A 17,603-nucleotide genomic window follows, 5' to 3' on the forward strand; every position below is an offset into this window, starting at 1 on the left:
CACCCATAAAGACTTTCCTGATGGGAGTAGAGATAGAAGACAAACATGAAAGACAAAAGATGGAACAGGTGAGTCAAAGGTACACTTTACTAGATGGGGATTTATATAAGAGAAACTTCAACGGACCAATGTTAAAGTGCATAGGGCCGCAGTAGATTCAAGAAGTTTTGGCCGAGGTACACGAAGGTGACTGCGGAAGTCACTCGGCGGGGCATACAACAGCCCACAAATTGATATCACAGGGGTACTTTTGGCCTCATATGAATAGGGATGCCATAGAGTATGCCAAGAGATGTGGGAAGTGCCAGAGATTTGCACCGCTCATACATTCACCAGTAGAACCATTACATAATGTGTTCAGCCATTGGCCATTCGCCATGTGGGCACTGGATATAGTTGGACCGCACCCCATGGCGAGCGGCAAAAGGAGGTTTATGTTGGCCGCTACTGATTATTTTACCAAGTGGGTAGAGGGAGTGGCATTACAACAAGTTAAGGAAGAACGAACATGAGAAGAAGTTTCTGTGGGAGAATATCATATGTAGGTTCGGGTTGCCACATACGATCATCGCGGATAATGGAACCTAATTTACTTGGGGAAAGGTGCGAGAGTTCCTTCAGGCGTTCAGGGTGAAGCAAGGGTTCTCAGCCCCCTACAATCCGGAAGGAAATAGGCAAGCAGAGTCATCAAACAAAATTATAATGGATAATATAAAAAGAAAAGGAGTGGAAAGGAGCATGGGCTGACGAACTAAATCACGTGTTATAGGCTTACCGCACAACACCACGAACCTCCACTAATGAGTCACCATTCGCAATGGCGTATGGGGTAGAGGCAGTCATACCAGTGGAAATGATAGTGTCAACAACAGAACCAGAGCTGTGGAATTGGGAATGAATGAGAAAATATTAGCCACTGAGTTGAATCTCATAGAAGAAAAAAGAGAAATAGCCCGCATACGGTTGGAAGAATATCATCGGAAGTTACAGCGGCAGTATGACAAGCGAGTGAAGCCACAAACCTTCAGGGTTGGGGACTTAGTGCTAGGACGAGTTACCCCAGCCACCAGGAAGGAGAATAAAGGTAAACTAGGGCCCAACTGGGAGGGACCTTATGTTGTGATGGAAAAGGGCACCTCTGGAACTTATCGATTGCAGACTTCAGCTGGGGAAAAGATCGAGAAGTCGTGGAACATTAGAATGTTGAAGAAATTCCATGTATGAGTCTTTGTTTCATTGTCTAGTTGAGAGAAAGAAAAGTGCTTTTAGATAGAGCTATATGAGAAGAGGAATGATAGTTTATGTTACATATTATGTAAATAAAGAGTGCACTTCTTCCAATTGTCTTAGGAGTATTGGCATAGGAGCAAAAATATCTGGGGGGCAAAATAAACTGCCCCCACAAGGTCATTGGGGCAAAGATAGCGAGGGGGATGAGCCCATCGCAGACTATACGTCCGAATCAAACTGAAGGCAAATTGAGTTACTCCCTCCAGGCTTCACAGTCGTCCAAAGACAGCTGGGGGGATGAGCCATTCACGGATTATATGTCCGAATCAAATTGGGGGCAAATTGAGCTGCTCCCACCAGGATTCACAGCCGTCCAAAGACAGCAGGGGGATGAGCCATTTGCGGACTATACGTCTGAATCAAACTGGGGGCAAAGTGAGTTGCTCCCATAATGCTTCACAACCGTCCAAAGATAGCGGGGGGGATGAGCCCTTTGCGGACTATACGTCCGAATCAAACTAGAGGCAAATTGAGCTGCTCCTACTAGGCTTCACAGCCATCCAAAGACAGATGGGGATGAGCCTTCGCGGATTATACATCCGAATCAAACTATGGGCAAATTGAGCTGCCCCACCGTCCAAAGATAGCAGGGGGGATGAGCCCGTCGCGGACTATACGTCCGAATCAAACTAGGGGCAAATTGAGCTACTCCCACCAGGCTCCACAGCCATCCAAAGATAGCGGGGGTGATAACACTTAGCTGACCATATCAAACATCTTAGTTGGGTATATAATTCCAGTAAAGACAGGTGCAATATCTTTGGATAATTAGACTCAAGGGTCAATGTAAAAGAGGATTGATATGAGAGAGAATAGAAATCACGCATTATAAAAGGTTGTTAGCTAAAGACTCATAAACATTAGAGAGAGAAAACCGAGTTAGTTAATGACCTGCTGGGAAAACCCAGAAATCCAGGCTAAAAGATGTAAGTACAAAACACCAAAAGTACCAATATCTGAAGTAAAAACATGCAAAGAAGAAAGATACAAAATTCACTTCTATCCCTCAGACGCCTCCACTTAAATGGGAACCCCCTCCACATCCACAGTGGTGGTGTGATCATCAGCCACCTCAATAGGGGAGGTGTCCGTGCTGGGAGAGACAAGAGTATCTACCGGTATAACGGTCTCAGGAGTGACAGAGGTGGGTGCTACAGTAGGGGGATATGAAACTGGAGGTGGAAGTAGACGGTCAGCCGCACTTACACTTTCAAGTTGTTGTGTGAATTCCCAGGCAATCTTCTTCATCGCTAGGCTTCGAAAACGATCTGCGGCCTCTTTCAGAGCTTGGTCTACGGCAGCCTGGGTGGCGAGCTTCGCCGCGTCCTGTTGGCTTTCCAGTTTGGAGGCTACTCCCGCTACATAGTCGCGGTGTTTCTCCTCAGCCCGCTAGAGATCTTTTTGTGCCTTCAGGACCGCGATGCGAAGATCGTCCCTGTCCTTTTCCAACTTGGCATATTTAGCTTTCCAGCCATCAAGACCATGAATTTCCTGCTTCACAATATCTAGGGACTCAAGCGTGTTGGTCAGACCGCGAACCACATAGCCGATGTCAAGGCTCAACTAGATATAAACATTTGTTAGCAAACAATGTAAGTGAGGTGAAAAGGATAGAAGAAAGAAGGAGACCTAACTTTTTCCCAGCCGGTGTAGATGGAAGCTCTATGGGAAGCGAACGAACCAGAATCGCCATACGCTTGGTCGCGAGGAAGATGAGAGCTAAAAATAAATAGGCGGCGACAGCTGGGTTGTCCAAAGCTGAATCCCGTATAGTTGCAGCGCGATCTCTAGCCTTGAACTGCGGTTGCCAGATTTCGACCGGACCAGATGATAGGGGGCCAGAAGAGACGGGATCTTTCCCTTGATGGCAGGATTATATCGTGGACCGCGCTAGGTCAACGTGGGTTCCAGAATCTATAGGAGGCGCGGTCTGGGCCTTTTTTGCTGGGGGGCTTTTAGCCGCGACTTCGACAGGCTCATTGCCATCTGAGTCGCTCTCCTAGAGTTTGAGTTTGTTGGCAGCCATGGTAGTGGAAGTAGTAGGGTGGGCAAAATCATCTTCCCAATCCGCTAAAGCAGAAAAGGAAGAGGGGGTGGTATCCAGAGTAGGGGTGTGGGACTGAGAGGCGGCTGCGGCTCGTTGAGCAACGGCTTGAGAGTGATAGATCTTGGTGGTGTATTTGAAGGACTTGTGGGCTTTACGTTTTCTTTTTGGGATAGGGGATGGTTTTGGTTTTCGTTCTTTTGGTGGCGGCAGACAATAGAGGGAGCCTTGGTACTTACCGACATTCTTTAAAGAGGGGTTAAGCAAAACAGAGCTGCCTTTATCAGGGTCTATGCCGAGAACCTCACACTGGTCACTCCCCAGATTACGAAGCTCTTGGAAAATTTCAGAGGAAATGTCGGCGTAGATTTGAGATCGTGAATCAGGTTTCCAGCCTAGGTCACAGAAAGAAAGACAAGTTAAAAACAAAGCTATACAGAAGAGCTGCGAATCAAAGAGTGTTACTTACTATTTTTAAGGAAACTGAGGTGCCTTAGAGAAACTTCTGAAGGAAGGTCCACGGAAACAAAACTTCCAGACACATACAGTGGATAGTAATGCTACACCTTATCAGAAGTTGTAAGGCGGAGGACAAAAAACTTATTCTGCGGACGAGTACAGAAGGACTGATACCCTATACTGCCGAATTTGGTGCTCTTCTTTATATAATAGTGAGCAATCATGTCGCGGAGTTGGATTTTGGGATCGTGAGTTTCATTGTAATGGTTAGCAGCGTACATAACACGCCAGAAGTTACCTATGCCTTGACTGGGCGGAATGTTGAAATGATTGCATACCTCGATATCGAGAAAAGTCAAGGGAAACCACAAACCCGCCGCTATTTGGCCTACGGTAGCGACAAGAAAACCTATGGCGTGGTTTTACCAAGTGTGAAAAGTGGGTGATGCCAAACACGTGCTCTAATACCACGTCACCCGGGATGCCATAAGCAGCTTTAACTGCATCTAAATTAGGTTTGCGGTAATAGGAGGGGGGAGGAAGAGAAACTTTCCTCCAACTTTCCTCCCTGAAGTAGATGGTACAGCGGCTGGACTGGCGGAGCCAAAAATCGGGGATTCCGATCTATCAGCGATGTGGTTGCTAGATCTGGAGGTATCCACCGATCCCGATCCTAACATGGCAAAATATACACAAAGTTTGGAAATTTGAAGCAAAGGGATGGAATAACAGTTACAAAAGGGAAAAAAAGTGCGGAACAATATCAAAAAATGTGTATAGCAAGTAAACGATGGGAAGAAAGAGGGTGAAGAACAAACCTGTGGTGAGAGGTAGCCAAGGCAAGGAGTAACTGAGAGGGAACTTGAACGATGCTGGAAGGATCCTTGAGATTGAAGAGCAGTGGAGAAAAAGTTGAAGGAGCTAAAAAGGGAAGAATGAAAATGAACTGAGGGTTTTGGGTTTTGAGCGAAGTGAGCGGGATTCGAAGAGACAGGGGTAAAAGAGTAATTACCAGGAAAAGAACCAGGGGAAAAGGGACACGTGGGTTCTCGAAATTCGAAAAGCCAGGTTCAGATGGAACACGTGCCACAAAATAGATGGAGCAGTTTAAAATAATAGGCATATGCCGCCAATGGATAAAGTTAGTTCTCGTCCCAATTCCCTGTCCGCGGACCAGTAATCGGATCGAGAGAGGGCATCTGTAGTGGTCATATTCGTGACATAGGAGATTATTGGTAGTGGGTGGACCAAATGCGAAATAGTGAAGAAAAGACATGCTGCAGCGGATCAAGTCCGCGAAACCCTAACTGTCGAGAATACCGAGGCCACACGTGGAAAGATAGAGAACGTAGGATAAAGGGAAGATCAACGAACAGGAAGAGAGGAGGGAAGTTGGAGAGAAGAGAAGTTATAAAGAGAGAGGCAAAATAAGGAGAAATGGGAGAAAAACGAGACCGAGAGAAGAGGAAGAGAGAGGAAAGAACGTCTTAATATAAGTGAGTTCATAGGTTGTAATATTTGATTATACAAAAATTGTACTCGATATGTCTTTGGCGTATGTCAGAATCTATTCCTATTTATTATCTGTTATGTTCACTAAGCTATGGTAAGATTCATGACTAGAGCTTGCATTATTCCACACTCCTTTATGTCATATTTCCTTAATAGGATTTTTCCAAGAAATGGGCCTCAACTCCCTGGTTTAGATCCAGGTTCATGTAAACCCCCTCTCTTCGGCCCATATCATAAAACCTCCCTATTATCCATGTGTTATAACATAACCTCTAAGGCTGTCAATGGGTCGGGCCAGGCCCGAATCCCGATTGAATCCGAACTGATAAGATAGGGACTTAGAACTTAAATGTTGTCCGATAAAACTATTGGGCCAGTTATGGATATATCCCCGTCCAACCCGATAACAGCCCGGCCCGAAAACTAAGGTTATTTTTTTAGTTTTTCAATCAAGTACTATTAAATTTGTAACTACTAGTATACATAAAATGTTAAGAGGCTTGATGGATTAGTGTTGTAGTGCCACATATAAGCCTTGGGTTTGTCTTACTACACTCTATTTCAGTTTCTTTTAGAGAAATAATATAAAAAAAAATACACTATTTCCATGTAACCTTATTGGACCTAGGCCAGGCCCGAATCTAATCATGTCCAACGGGACCTAGACCGGGACTTGGACCTTCTAAATGTAAATATAATTTGAACGGGACTTGGACATAGGTGAGTCCTGTTCAAGTCCAGCCCGTTGACAGCCTTAATAACCTCCCTGTTTTTTAGATTGGGAAAGAAATCACGTCTGTTTCTCATTTTCTGATATTTTTATCTTCCTCTTTTACCCTCTGAAGAAAAACCTTATTTACATTCCTTGCTTTTCTCCTTCAACTTGTTTCGATTTCCTTGGATTCTCCTTCAATCAAGTTCGATATCGTTAGATTTTGAGAAATTAGATTTGGCAAAAAATAAATCTTTTTCAACAATGAAGAAATCAAGTTTAACAATGAATAAATATGGGTTCATGAAGAAGAAACAATGAAGAATCACTCTCTTTCTCATTTTGATTGATTATTGTGAATCTTTGTGTTTGTTTTATTGATTTTTCTTTCTTCTTCCTAATTTGAATAAATTGGTTCCTGTGACTGTAAAATTTTTTTTGTATAGAAATTTAAGTATGCAAATTCATTTTTACATATTGATTTTTCTCAGCAGATCCCGTGACTCTATGTAAATATGACTGCAAATTTAACTTTACATATGTAAATTGATTTTTATATATAAATGTCACTATGCAAATTTAAATTTACTTATGTAAAATGATTTTTACATACCAATGTCACTATGCAAATTTAAATTTACATAAGAATTTTCAAATCTCAAATCTAGTTTTGAGTGGAAGAAAAAAATAAATCAAATCTTGATATTACTTCTCAAATCTGATTTGTTCGGTTGGAGAACAACAAATTTCAGAGAAATTGATTGAGAGAAAGAAAAGAATAATTTCGTATTTGAAAAGAACAAAATGAGATAAAGTGATAAAGGAAGAAGAAATATGGGAGTGGTGTCAGAGGCATTTTCGTCTGTTCCCGTTGATAATTTGGGGGTTTTGAAAAGGAGAGAGATTACGTGAGTTTGTTTGCATACGGAGAGTTTTAATAGATCAGTCTTTTGAGCAGGGAGATTAAACCAAAAACATGGGGATTTTTATGGGTTGGAATGAATGTATGGTTTATTTATCATTTGCTGGTGGGTGACGGGGTTATGGACATGTCCCTTCTTTGAGTTCTTTGGTTCACTCTAGCAATAGGTGATTAGGATTGACTATGCATCTAAAAGTGGTTTGCAGTTCACTCCATACATAAAAGTTGGATTGATTGGTATGAGTGACTAATATGGGGCTATGCGAGACAAAACCAACAACATCATCTTCTTTTTTTTTTGCCCAAATATATTATACAGTATACTAGTATACACGGGTCCAACACAACTCATCATAGAATTATAGCAAGACCTCAGCCAGGTCGACCAGGTCGAGTATACCAAGACCTCAGCTAGGTCACTTATATCAGGGGTAGATCTGAAAAGCGATCTCAAGAGTGCCCACCCCCCCTCTCTCTCATTCTCATCATGGACTAATCTCTCACTCTCGTCTCTCTAACCCACTCCAAATTCATCAATACAGACCTAGAACACACAAAGAAGAAAAAGGCAGATTTTGTGTAAGTTTTATTCCTCGTACAAACTCTTCAATTAAGTGTACTGATTACTAAGTTAATTTAATAAGTTGGAGTTCTTTGAATTGAAGTATCCAATGATGGGGTATAATTATTTTAGTGATACTTGATGTTTTTTGATAGTTTTAGAACTTGGGGTGTTTGATATTTTTTCATTTTCATGATGAGACGTTTGTGTCGTGAAAGAACAAGTGGCTGGCTATGCAGAAATCATAAGAAGAGTGGCTGGCTATTTTGTCTCCTGAGCAATTTCGGCTTTTGAGGGCAAAAGGGACTAAGTAAGTTTACCTTTTTTTTTTTTTTTGAGCTTTGGGGGTGTTTTAATTTGATATGAATTTTGATTTATCTAGAATAGACTCACACATTTTGCGTAGCAATCTTTCAAATCCATTCTTGTGCATCATTTCGATGCATGAATAATGCACTATTAGTTAATTCCCAATGTCATGGATGGGGACCAATTCTGTTATGGTGTAATTCAGATTTCATTTTGGTCAACTTGCTTAAAGCAAGTTGGTCATGGATGGGGACCAATTTTGTTACGGTGTAATTGAGCTTTCATTTTGGTCAACTTGCTTTAGAGCAAGTTGGTAGCTAAAATTGATCTTGAACAAAAAAAACTGGCATTTCACTTTTGAGTTAATATGAAATGCCCATGATGGCTCAAGTTGACATAGCTTGTTTGTCTATCAATATATTGGATTGTTGTTTTCTGTATGCCCCTAACGTGTTCTGATGTTCTTCATAGCTTAGCCATTAAATTGATTGTGGAAAAGTGTGTCTCGATTCAGGGATTTAAAGGATGATCTAAACACTATTTTCGCAAGTTAGCCACTGTTTAGAGGCTTATAGAATATATCAAGGGAACTTTGGTTAGAGCATTAGGTAATGAAAGGTTGTGTTTTCATAACAACAATAGAGTCACGGCCCCGGGTATAATCTCCTTGTGTTAACAATACAGCTATGGATGGTGCTGATGTACTGTCCAGTGTAATTTTGTTATTTTCACATTGTTTTGGAGAGACTTCACAAGATTGGCAAATGTGTTGGTCTTAGAGGCTGATTGCAAGAGGAAAATCGTTTGTTGCAATTGTCTGCTTTAAGCATTTGATGTTCTTCTTTGAAAATCTGATCATTGAAATGTTAATTTTTGGTTTTAATCTCGGTATGTAGTATTCATCTTTGTAACTTTATTTCTATTTATTTTGTTTTCGAATACACTTCATCAAGATGTTTTATCCATGATCTTCAAGTTAGTTTAGTTCTCTTATATGTACATATGTTTTTCCCACATTTTTTCAATTAAGTCTAGAGTGTGGGTTACTTCCTATTATTGGTTTATGTTCTGTGCTTGGTTATGATTTAATTCTTTTGGCAGATGAACTTGTTACAGAACTGAAACTTCCACTATTCTAGCTTGGAAATAGTCCTCAGATTGGTGCTTCAATTCTTATGCACGTATGTTCCACTTCCACTTCTCTCTTATACTTCACTGCTGGTCTCTTCAGAAGTTGAAGGGAACGTTCATATGTTCCATAGACATGATTACGAAATGCAATGCTCCTCCATTGACTCCACACACTTTAGCAACTGCACCAGTATGACTCCACTGACTACGCTCACGCCCCCACTGTAATGCAGTATACTAGTTGTGTATATAATTCACCCTAAAAATATATATTTGTAATGTATCAGTGTATGTTAGTTGTAGTAGCCCCCCTTAGGCGCAATCCTGGATCCACTCCTGGCTCATATCAAGACCTCAGCGGCTCAGCCAGGCTCATATCAAAACCTCAGGTAAATGGATTGACCAAAATTCATGTGCTATAAATCACGGAAGGACCAAAATAAGAGGGGGAGCTCTATGCTCACATTCTTTCCATCTCCAATTCATTCACTGAATCCAAAAAGAACTATGTCTTACTTGATTCGATTCAAGTTGCAGCCAATAACAACTTGATAGGTAGACAGCTCGCATCTCTCGCGAACTCAGTCAAACTCACACCTAATCTACGTTCCCCTCCATAGTCAAACCCGTAAGGCTTACACCAATTCGAGCCTTTACAATTGGCATCGAACTATTTGGTTGATGTGAGAAGATACATATGTTCTCATTTCTAGACCACCTAAAAGTTGGTTTAGCCTCTCAAAACAATTCCTGACCACCTAAAGATATCATATTTATATCTACTACCCAGTTCTTGTTCGAGTAATTTGATCCACCTTACATCATAAGAATAGGAACGTATCGAGGTTATGATTTAGTGGGTTAATGTCTTATTTTTGTAGATTTTAATTGTATTTTGACTCCATTGGACTTCTTTATTGCTTCTACCAACCAGTCAATCAGTCATGGCTACTCTTTCAAGTTCATCGGTCCTTTTCTATTTGAGGTTGTGATTTTTCATTATTATTATTGATTTCTACCGAGATAAGAGGCGATGGTGGCGATCTCGATATTGCTTCAACGACAACCCAACTTTTAATCTAAAAACAACTGATCCCGATTTTTTCGCTTTGCTTAAGGTAATCATTTCTTCTTCCTCCCTGAATTTTGATCTATATCTTTTTATATTTTAATCTGATACCATACTCCTGGTGGATTTTAGAGTAGGTTAACTTGAAACCTATTTGATAAAGTTAGGATTACACGATCAGGTGCTCTTTTCTATAGTTTTGCATATAACACTCGCTTTAATTTTTTTATGGCGTCTCATGTTGGTTTTGCTTCTCTTGGTTATGTTGTGACTAGTTGTGTAAACTATTACACATCTGCTTACTTTTTAGCTTGAGTACTCTTAGATACTTGGTGCTCTTTTATGTGGGTAGTTACATGATTATATTTTATTGTTCAGGTGTGATCATGGTGCAACTTACATTAGGCTAGATTTAAATATGCATTTACTGTTATTATTTGATTTTCTCCTTGATTGAATCTGCTCCGTCTTTTCCGGTAATAGTTTTGGACAGAAAGAACCGAAGGTTCATAGTAGATTGGTGTTGTGTATCCATATCTAAACTCGTTTGATACATTTACATGATGCGGCAATCAATGGTTCAAGTGTAACTCAATGCTTACGAGTTTTTTTCAATCCTCTCAATTTGTTTTAACCGTATCGACGGCATATTTTTATAAATTTCTCAAATTGCTAAAAGTTACATTTTCTGTCTGATTTTTATGAGTTCATCGTGCTGCTACCTACTCATAGTTGCAATACTAAAAACTTCATTGTCGATGGCTGGACATTTTCGGGTTATCGTTCATTATGGCGTAATACTATTCTTGTGATTCACATTTGGCTATAACTGTAGCTTGGATGAGGTTGCTTTAATAAAAAATGTAGTTGTTTTTATTCTCTTACGCATGCTGCTTAATTGTCTCTTGCCTTTTTGGCAATGTTGGATTCGGACAGGACAAATAAGCTAACACTTTAGAGAGAGCGGTGATGTTTACCAACATGACGAAGAGAATAAAAATGTGTGAAAATGACATAAGTGTCTCAACGAGAAACTTATTGAAATTACATTTTGTTGTCACTTTTTCAGACCTTGTATTTGTGGCAACTTTGACCATTCCGTTGGGCAATTTTGAAGCCTTGTGACATTTGGAAAATTCCTAAAATGTTCGATTTGCTTCTCATGTTTGAGCAGTGGGTGCGGATTCTTTCTTAAGTTCCTCTGCTTACAATGTTTTTTCAATCCTCTGCATTTGTTAGAACCATCTTGAGGGCTTACTGTTATGAATTTCTCAAACTGCTAAAAATTTTGTTTTTCATCCGATTTTTATTGGTGAATTGTGTTGCTATCTACTTATAGTTGCAATACTGAAAACTTTAATGTCTTTGGTTGCACATTTTCCGGTTGTCCTTCCTTGTGGCATAATAGTATCCATGTGATTCTTATTTGGCTAAAACTTTAGTCTGGATGAGGTTGCTTCAAAGAACACATCTGCTTTTGTTGTCTTACACATGCTGGTTTATTGTCCTCTTGGGAATGCTTAATTAAGACACAACAAACGCATGTTGATCTTTTCATATATGACTTCCCGACTAATTCCTGTCATATCATCGGGTTTCCAAGCAAAAATGCTGCTGTTTTTCTTAATGAGTTTTTAGCTCAGTTTTTTTACTTTTTTCTGATGTGGTAAGTTCCGTTGAAATGTTACTCCCACTAATCAGACTCAGGGTTTATCTGTTCCTCTTCAAGTTTCGACATTGTAGGAAGAACTACTTTTTCAAAGTTGGGGTGAAGCTGTAGCCCGCTCTTTGAGTGCTATCTGGCCAACATATGAATAATACAATTTCGCTTATCCGTTGGTAGCTTCTGAGTGCTAGTCTGTGTGTTATATGAGAAGCCATTTGTTTGCTTCTGATTTTCTGAATTCTGCCTGGGACTGGGAATTTTACTGCTTGGTGGTAGGTTGAAACTACATGCAGCCAATCTCTTCCTAATATTGCATTGTACGGGGAGTCCCAGTTCATTAGTGGAAAGCGGACATCTAGACTCTAGAGCTTTGGCTCCTGTGCGGACTAGGAGTGTGATGGCACCTACTGGGGTTGCTGCTGTGTTATCCAAACCGGTAATTGGATTATCTTCTGGTATGATAATATCTCCAGTCTGGTTAATCGGATTGTAGCAGTTTGTGGACAGCACACTGATGCTACTTTTAGTATCAATCATGACTCATTTAGTTGTATGAAGTCCTATTTTTGCTGTGATTAATATTGTGTTATAATGTGGGTGGTAAACTTCTAGTTGTTCTTATCTGTAAAGCACAACCGGGGAGGTTATATGGTTTCCACATTTGTTCGTTCTATAAAGTCCATGTTGTTGTTCTGAACTTCTGATAAACTTGCTCGGAAAAAACTGGAACTTGAGCCTTTTTTCTACTGTTTGTTGAGAATTAGTCATGAAGTCAACCCTAGCATGGCCGATGTGAATAATAAAATAATTTATTACCTTTTAATTGTTTCCAGCAACGAATTCCGGTCTTTTGTTCTCTTCAGTGTCTTTGAACTTCAACATTCTGCAGTCATCTGTTATGTCGATGTGTGGCCGTAGTTGTTGTGGAACTTGCAGCGGAGAGATGTGTCTCTGATTTCCTTCTTGTTGTCTGGAAGAGGGCTTGTTTTTTAAAGAAGATCTGTATTTTTTATCTTCTTGTAAACCTTCAAGAGTTTCATCATTAGCATTAGAAATTTTTGTCCACTTTGAGCGGAATTCCTTGGAAGTCGAGTATTGGAGGGCGAAGCAGGTCGCTTAGTATTCTGTTCAGGCTTCTTCTGTTCCATCTTGGGATTTTACTGCCTGTTGTTGATGATGTTTTACTTTATTTGTATTGTCTCCTTCAATTCTTGCAAACTCCTCGACCTTGCTGTAAAGGTCTGCTTGATTTCTGGGTGGTTGTCTGTCAGTGCGAGGCCATTCCGTTCATTACCTTTAGCATTCTTGTAAGTGTGTATGATGGTTATATATGGAGGTTGCTTAATCACTTGGAGAGTTTTCTTAAATCTTGTTTTGAATCCCCTGTGAATTTCATATTCTCTGTTTTGCTATGTTGAAGAGTGTGTCTTGCGTTCTCTTTCTTTCATGTGGTGTTTGAACTTTTCCACAATAATTATGTGAACCTTGTGAGAGAATGCTCCTGGAACTTGTAAAACCATTCGCTGGCTTCTCCTTTGAGGGTAGAGGTAAAGAATTCGAATAGGTGCACACATGGCACCTTTCAATTTCTATTTCATCATAGAATTAAATTCTTGATAAAGCCGCTTGAATCCTCGTGGTTGCTTGCAGTTATTTTGGTTAGGCGCCATCAGTGTTACTGTTGATCTGCGAAAAGCTAGATATTTATATTGGTCTTGATGGTAAGAATAGCTTGCCTGCTTCAAGATTTGCTCCAAGCGAAGTTGGTTTTGTAATATCTCGTTAATTATTTTAATTTATTTATTTATTTACTAATTACATAATTTACTAGCCTGGAGTTGGTTTTGTAATATCTCCTTAATTATTTTTATTTATTTATTTATTTACTATTACATAATTTACTAGCCTAATATTACTTTGGGCTTGGGGGATTTTGGTTCTTAAGACACTAAAATATTTATTTGGGCTTCTTGTTGTATTGTAGGTCCAATTGTAAGAGTTGATTCTAATTAGCTTTCAGAGTTCTATTGGTATAAGAACTAGTCAATATATATATACACATAATTAGGTGGGTATGGATAATTCTCATAACTCAAACAAAATAAATAAAGAAAAAGATGGTGACGGCTAGGAACCAAGAAAGAAGAATTGAGTACTACAAGTTTGTTTTGAAAGAAACATTTGCATTGCTACAAGGCAAGTATATACTTGTTGTTGTTCTTTTTCTAATTTGAGTGTTACGAACTTTGTCTTGTTGATGATGTTGACATTTTGTATATTCTATATGTATGGTGTCTTTTTCACTTGCACTATCGTTTATATATATATTGTCGCTTTCACTTAGTACTTGATGTCAATCTATGCTTTATGTATTTGATTTACATATTTAGACTATGCATGTCTTACTATATATTCATACATGTATTGTGAGTATTGATAGTTTTTAACTCCGAAAATAGAGATATCACATGCATGCTATGTCTACTATGTTATAGTGTTACTAATGTCTTTCCTTTATAATTATTATGTGATGTCGACATATGAACTCAATACACATTTTGTAAAACACAAACTATTGCTTGTTTAGTGGTATTTATGTAAATGATATGTACTGTCATTAGTGTCACTAAACCAATTGCAACTACATGTATATGCATGTTACCAAACATCAATATCAAGTTGTGAACTGATCATAAAAGAAATGACATAGAAAGAGAAGACATGATAGTATTTGTCTCTACATGAATCTAGTAATACATGGGAGTAAAGTATAACTTTAAAACCAGCAACACTTGGTGAGACACTACTGACAATATATGCCTTTTATCTAAATACCACTATACAAGCAATAGTTTTGTCTTACAAAAATTGCATTGAGTTCACATGTTGATATCACACTAATTATTAAAAAAATGCATCAGTAACATGATAACACGGTAGACATAGCATGCATGTGAGATCTCTATTTTATAGGCTAAAAACTATCAATACATGTATGAATATATAATAAGGTATGCATAGTCTAACTACGGAAATCAAATACATAAAATATAGATTGACATCAAGTACCAAGGTGAAAGCGACATATATAAATTGATAAACAATAGTGCAAGTGAAGAGAACAACATACATATAGAACATACAAAACAAGTAGATAACACTCATCAACAAAAAAAAATTGATAGCACTCAAATTAGAAAAAGAATAACAACAAGTAGTTACTTGCCTTATAGCATTGCAAATTTTCATTCCAAAGCAAACTTGTAGTAATCAATTTTTCTTTCTTGGTTTCTATTTCCTAGCTATCACCTTTTTTCTCTTTCTTTATTTTGTTTGAGTTATGAGAATTATCCATACCCTAATTATATATGTGTATATATATTGACTGGTTCTTATACCAATAGGACTTTAAAAACTAATTAGAATCTACTCATACAATTGGGCCTAAAATACAACAAGAAACCCAAATAAGTATTCTAGTGTCTTAAGCAACAAAATCCACCAAGCCCAAATTAATATTAGGCTAGAAAATTATGTAACATGATATTACAGGTGTAGAGTTTTAAGTGCCCAGGCGGGATGGGTACGTTACATTATTTGGTTTGCTGGAGGTTGACCTCCTCTGTTGTTACGTTTTCTGCTGGTGGGTTGCAGTTCTCTTGTGGATTCTCGTGGAGTTCTGAAGTGTCTATTGCAACTGTTGTGCCTTCTTCTAAGTGGTAGACTGGTAGTCTTCTGTGTGTGACTCCGACCCCTAGAACTATTCCTCCAATGATCCAGCCCCAACCTGAATATTTACATTTCTGTTTCTTGGAGATGGACTTGCCTCCTTCAACAGATTTGTCGTTGCCTTACTCATTGATTAGGGGAGCCATTAGATTTAGAGAATTTCTGGTTCTCATCCCATTTATTTCTTTATTTAGATTTTGCAAATTCTTCTTTATTTCTTCTAGAGAAACTTAAGTACTTGGATGGGTCTACTATTGGAGTTTCTTCTTGTTCAGTGCAGCTGTCACTCCATCCTCCAGTTCATTTTCAAGGAAAGGGCGGAGAAGGAATCTAACAAGCTTAAGAGGCCTTCTTCGTTTTTGTGGAAGAGTTCAGGAAAATCGTCCTGACAATGACAATAAGCCTATTTCCATCGTCATAAATGCCGGTGGAGATAAATGGACTTGAAGTTTAGATGCTGAGAAAGCTGTCTGTGTAGCAAAGGCAGAAAAGAAAAAACTAAATACAACAAACACATAATGGATATCAGCAAGAAACTGGCTGAAGGAAACTGTGCTGAAGGTGGGGAGGAGCCTGAAGTAAATTGTTAGATTTTGGAACTCGGTGTCTCACTAAACTAGTAAAGGTTTAGCTCATTTTTCATTTTAAGTTTGATCATTATCTTGCTCAACATCATACTCTGCTTTTGCAGTTTACTTTCATTAACACTATTGCTCATGCTTTTTTCACAATTACACTAATCTTAGTTATCGTCAGAGAACCTTTGAATTGATGGATGAATAATGCAATCCCCAAAAGCTTATGGTATGTGCTGAATCATGCAATATATGTAGTAATAATCTGGCATTCTGTATTCTGCATATTACTCATCAAGGCAATCAGCATGGGAGTTAGTTCGGCCTGGAACGGAAAAGAATTTAAATTTTCACAAGTATTTTGCAAAGACCAGTTCCAACTAATTTCAAAAAATTTACTTGGAGAATTTGAGAAGGGATTAGCGGATTAGATGGAGCCATACAGGGTTTTTAAGCAATTACGCTCCACTGGTATTGAAATGCAATTGTTGTGCTCACCCGCATTCTGAAGACCTCCCATTTCTTATTCAATGTGTATTGGGCAAGGAGGTTTTGGATATAGATTCATACTTTGCTGAGTTTCATTTGCCCGGTGAAAAAGAAAAGGCTTCCTCTTGGTTAATCTAAAATCTGGTAGGGGTCTACCTAACCGAGTAACTGTTGTTTGTTCATTGCAAAAGAAAAATAGCTTGAGCACAAAATGATCACCTTTCCAAACCCTAGTGGATAGTGAGATTACTTAGTTTTGGCACTGGCGATGTTGACAGGGCTTCATTTTCTTGAAAAATGAAGCAAGCCTGCAGACGTGCTTGAATTCCTTGAAGCTCTTGCACCACGACTGATGACCCTATGTAGGCGGTAGGCCACCAATACTTCTCCAGCTGCATCCCTGATCATACCTACATGTTGCCATCTTCCTTGTTGCAGGATATGGAAGGCTGTTAACCACGGCCCTAGTTACACCCGACACAGACCTCTTGATGGATTGTACACCTCATACTGGAGGCACTGGGCAGGGCATCTTCCAGTATCAATGATGACATGTCAGACGGAAAGACAATAAATATTGTGCATTGTCTCTTCTTTTACAAATTAATCACACTAATAGGAGATCCCAACTAATTTTGAAGTTGAATGGTAAGATGAGGAGAAAAACAGGTACAATTAATAAACTAAAACTAATTAGAAGAGAAAAAGAGATAAATTTTCAGATTATTTAACCAACTCCACCTTGATTGGCTTCTGTAATAGACTCATAGTTAAGGATCTCAAACGCGGAATGCTGAAGCCTTATAGGCCAGAAAAACCTAGATTTTTGCCAAAATAACAACGAAAGTTGGGACTATTTTGGTAACAGCTAAATATTAGGGGTGGGTTAACCAGTATTACCCCCACTAAATGAGCCAATTAGGATTCCCCCATATGGAAAATTAGAGCCTCCCCCAAATACTTTTATTTGTGTGTACACGGAGAGACCCTAATTTCCCCATCTAATCAGAGAGAAATCCTAATTGGCTCATCTAGTAGGGGTTAATACTAGAAATATTAGTACAAAAAGTTCAAAACCTTACAACATTTCTCTGCTCATAGCATCTAGCACATACACTCATACTGTACTTGCAA

The 17,603-nt window shown here is 39.0% G+C and overlaps 1 long non-coding RNA gene across 10 annotated transcripts; it reads left to right on the forward strand.

Annotated features, from left to right (window-relative positions):
* Positions 1 to 7,261: 7,261 nt before the first annotated feature.
* On the forward strand, positions 7,262 to 16,212 carry LOC147505478 (uncharacterized). Of its 10 annotated transcripts, none has more exons than XR_015193340.1 (5): positions 7,262 to 7,518; positions 7,702 to 7,811; positions 8,912 to 10,059; positions 10,494 to 13,397; positions 15,229 to 16,212. It is a non-coding gene; the product is annotated as an uncharacterized LOC147505478 (long non-coding RNA). The 10 variants fall into 10 exon arrangements; XR_015193345.1 differs by having other exon boundaries at positions 11,712 to 13,397; XR_015193344.1 differs by having other exon boundaries at positions 11,740 to 13,397.
* Positions 16,213 to 17,603: the final 1,391 nt, after the last annotated feature.

Source organism: Coptis chinensis, chromosome 4 (assembly GCF_015680905.1).
Source record: "Coptis chinensis isolate HL-2020 chromosome 4, ASM1568090v1, whole genome shotgun sequence".
Classification (NCBI taxonomy): Eukaryota; Viridiplantae; Streptophyta; class Magnoliopsida; order Ranunculales; family Ranunculaceae; genus Coptis; species Coptis chinensis.